Raw genomic sequence first — 3,989 nt, forward strand, 5'->3', positions numbered from 1 at the left:
CCTAATTTGCAGCTAATAGATCTCGAGCCAGGGCGTCGGGAAGAAATCAGTGGCCTAAGGAGCTGGAGTTAAGCTATGGAGGGGTCGAAAATTAGGGGACCGGAAAAAGGATGCGATTCATATGACTCCCCCCCGCCCCCTGGCGCACACGACGAGGCGTCTCCCCGTTCGGCCTTTGGGGACGTGGCCCTTAGCTCTCTGCGGCCTGCGTCCCTGTCGCTGGCTTCACTGAGCGTCTTTCTCTGCGCTCGGTCCCATCGCCCTGCGCCTGCCTTTCTCCTATGGCCCCCGGGAGGAGGCGCTGGCGCCCGGGGTCGGCCTCTGGTCCCTCCCCGCCGACGTCCTGGAGCCCCCATTCTCAAAGCTCCGTTTGGTGGAGGCGACACGCACACACACACACACACACACACACACTGGAGGCGAAGGGGTTGATCTTGTCTCATTGGCGTCTGAGCCTGAAAAGGAAAATCGTTTGGTAAACAGCCAAGCTTTACAGGCTTAACATAAGGGCTCCGGCTGCCCTCCGCCCTCCCGCTATACAGTCCCCTCCAACCCCACCCGCCACCCGCCACCCGCACTCCGCTCCGCAGCCGGGCCCCGAGCGAGCTCCGCGCGTCCGGGCGGGAGCCCATGGCTCCCGGGGTTCAAAGGGCCGCAGCCCCCGGGGAATGCCCGCCTCGCTGTGCCCCTGGGGGCAGAAGCACACTGCAGGGCGGTGGGACCCGCCTGGGCCACGGTAGGAACCGCGAAACCTCCCGCTTCCCTAAAGGAGGGCTCGTCCCGGGGGAGGGCACGGGGCACTTCGGAGCCCGCAGGGCCATTTGCGCCCAGACCGAGCGGAGGCCGAGCCCCGGTCGCCCCGGCTGGCACCCCGCGCCCCGCCAGGCGGTCACAGGCGTGTGGACATGTGTGCGCACCGCCACCGGCGGGGACCCGGAGCCTCTGCAGGCCGCGACGCGCTCCGCACACCCTGGGGTACCTTGCTGGGTCCCCACCTCCCTCCAAACGGCCTGGGCTCCTGGAAAAGCTTTTAATCTGATATTAAGCGTTTTTCCGAACTTTGATTCTTTCCAAAGGACAGTTCTCCAGTTAACTGGCTGTAAACATAATTAATAGTTATTAACATGCAAAAAAAAAAAATTTGTGGTGTTTAAAAGGATATGGGTTTCTCTCTGCCTGGCACTCTCAAGCGTGGAAAGAACCTTGAAATCTGAAAATATCCTGATTGTGGGTGTGGAGCCTGATTATGGTGACAGCCTCCCCCCCCACCCCACCCCCCAATTCTCTAATGAAATTCCTCTCTCTCCTCCCTTGTTCCCTCACTCCTAATCTGGAGCTCCCTCTAATCCAGGAGTCATTACCAACTCCCTCTGGCTACATGTTTTGCATCAATGAAACATTGTGACATAGTTGTAATACAAACTCTGCCGCCTTGCACTGCATCTTGTGGTAAGAAGTGTAATAGCAATAAAAATCATTTTTCATCTCCAGGCATTATTCAGTGGGAAGGGAAAAAAAAACAAAACAGGAAATCTGAATGTGAGAAGAGGAGGGGGCGGAGAGAGAAAGGAAGGAACAGAGGGGAAGGAGGGAGGAAGAGAAGGAGAGAGAAGCTAAATCTGTCCAATTTAGAGACTTCTCAAAACTGTACGCCCGAAGATTCAAGCATATGATTTTCTACGCTCTGCTGCCTGCTGCCTCCATCATTGTCCCTGCTCCTCACTGCTGTCCCTGGATGGACCCCAAGACCCTATCAGGAATTGCCTCTTATCTCTCAGCATCCCCCTTCTTCCCAAGGTAGCATCTCTGCAAGAGAGAAGGCCCCGGGACCCCCAGGGGCCGGGCCGCCCAGCCTCAGCTGGCTGCGGTGCAGGGTCCTCATTCAGTTCCTGCTAGGAAATTGGGAGAGAGTCTCAGGAATCTTTTCCAGCCTGAAGGAGAAGGGACAAACCACTCCGAGAGCCAACCTGGCTATTTTCTTCGTTCAGCCCTGTAATTTCTGAGCAAAGAGTCTCTCTTTTCTGCAACGAGCAGTGTTGGTTCTAGAAGAAGGCATTTCCTCCAGCATCTACCTGCCCCTTAGGAGTTTATCCTGCCAACTCAGGAAGGACCAAGTTTCAGGAAAGGGTCTCTATGCTGAGTTCGCTCAGGCGGGGAAATGCAGGGGGCTTAAAGCCCATCATATTCGCTCTCCACCGCCCACCCCCCGTTTCAGTTCAGCCAGCATTATATGTGGGATCCGCCTGGCTCCTTTTTAAAAAACACACTTGTAGTCAAAACTACATTTTAAAAGATTCTGTAACTTACCCTCCCCTCCCCAAAAATAATAAAACAAAGCCACCTGAAATCCTCACAGAGACCCACAAGACCTACACGCTAACTTTAGTGTTAGCATCTTCATAGAAATCTTGTTTGTAAATTTATGTTTTATTTTCTTTTCTTCCTTCTATTTATTCCTTCCTTCCTTCCTTCCTTCCTTCCTTCCTTCCTTCCTTCAGCCTCCTTCCTTCCTTCCTTCCTTCCTTTCTTTCTTTCTTTCTTTCTTTCTTTCTTTCTTTCTTTTTCTTTTTTCTTTTTTTTACTGATAACACCTCTCTCCAGGGTGGTGTGTTTTGAAACAAATTGAAGCAAAGACTCCCCATACGAGTGTATTAAGTTTTCTGTATATTTTTCAGTCGTGAGGATTTAAGAGTAGGTGAGTCTCTTAAGTTACCGAGTGGCTAAAGTAGGGGCAAATGCCCAATTGCACCTTGGAGAGAAATGTGGTGTGATTTGTGACTCTTGTGGTTCCTGCTGCCTTCACTGGAGAGTAGATGTTCAAGGTCGAGGGGTTGCTTTTGGTGGTTATTTTGTCACCAGAGCGGAAGGCTGCCGAGTGCGGGGTTCCAATAGGCTGGCCACTAGCGTGGCAGAGCCCCCCTGGTTTCTGACTGAATCGGTGCATTTTCCGCAGAATGGGTGGATTTCGGTGCAAATCGTAATCGGGAAGGATGGACTCTATAGGCACCCGCCTCACGGGAGCTATTTGCATTGGCCACAGCTGTGTGGCCCGAACACGGCGGCCCAACCTATGATCTCCGAGAAGATACTTCTTCTCCTCGATTCTCTCTTTTCTGCCAAAATAGCGTCACACTTTAGACTTGGTGAATCTGTGCCTATATATATATTCTTCTCTTTCATCTGTTATTTTCCCTTGAACCCGGCGCAGACATGGTGAGATTTGTCGGTCACAGACAATGGCTTGGAGCCGGTGGGAAGCCGGGCCTGTGCGTTTCAGCCGCTCTCAGGGTCTGGGCGAAAGGCCGGCACGGTCAAGTTAGGCTGCAGGCGGCCGCGTAATGCCAGCTTCCGCAGCGAGGTGGCGCTCCAGGGCACGGCAGCGCGCGCGGCTGGCGGCCGAGTTCTCGCCGCGAGGCCGCCGCCGCCACCCAGCGAGGTGAACGCCGGCTTCCCCACGCCTGGTCCCCCGCATCGGGGAGCGCTGGCACCCGCAGGGCTGGCGGCGGGGCGGCTGGGCGAAGGCCCGAGGCCACGGCCGGGGAAGGATGGCGGCGGCGCGGGGCGCGACCGGGCCGAGGCGGGGCGCGCTGCCTGCGCGGCGCCTCCCGGGGCATCTGCGAAGTTAGAGTTAGCGCTGGGACCCCAATGCGGGGGTGCAGGACCCCCAGGGGCTCGGGGACCCGCACGCGGAGATCAGCCTCCGCCCGGGCATGGAAGACCCGGTCCGAACGCGCCGAGGGCGTCGCCCAACTCCTTCGCCCTGGCTACGGACACTTCGCTTCTTTTTTTCTTTTTCTTTCTTTCTTCTCTTCTTATTATTATTTTTAAATAATAATAGAGGAAAGAAAATCGTATGCCCTGGAAATTGCCGTGTCCCCTATTTGAGAGGTTTTCTCTCTCCTTTCCTTTGCTCGAATCTTTCTTTCCCTTCTCGTTCTTTCTTTTACCATCTTTCCCTCTTTTTCTAGTTCTTTCTTTTTTTTTTATTT

At 54.7% G+C, this 3,989-nt stretch overlaps 1 long non-coding RNA gene across 1 annotated transcript in view; it reads left to right on the forward strand.

The window, feature by feature from the left end:
* The first annotated feature begins 580 nt into the window (after nt 1-580).
* LOC120587328 (uncharacterized) overlaps nt 581-3,989 on the forward strand; it is a 29,933-nt gene continuing 26,524 nt past the window's right edge. Inside the window, exon 1 of the long non-coding RNA XR_005648923.1 lies at nt 581-736. This is a non-coding gene — a long non-coding RNA (uncharacterized LOC120587328). The remainder of the gene's footprint in view (nt 737-3,989) is intronic.

This window comes from Pteropus medius, unplaced genomic scaffold, assembly GCF_902729225.1.
Source record: "Pteropus medius unplaced genomic scaffold, Ma_sr-lr_union100, whole genome shotgun sequence".
In the NCBI taxonomy this organism is placed as follows: domain Eukaryota; kingdom Metazoa; phylum Chordata; class Mammalia; order Chiroptera; family Pteropodidae; genus Pteropus; species Pteropus medius.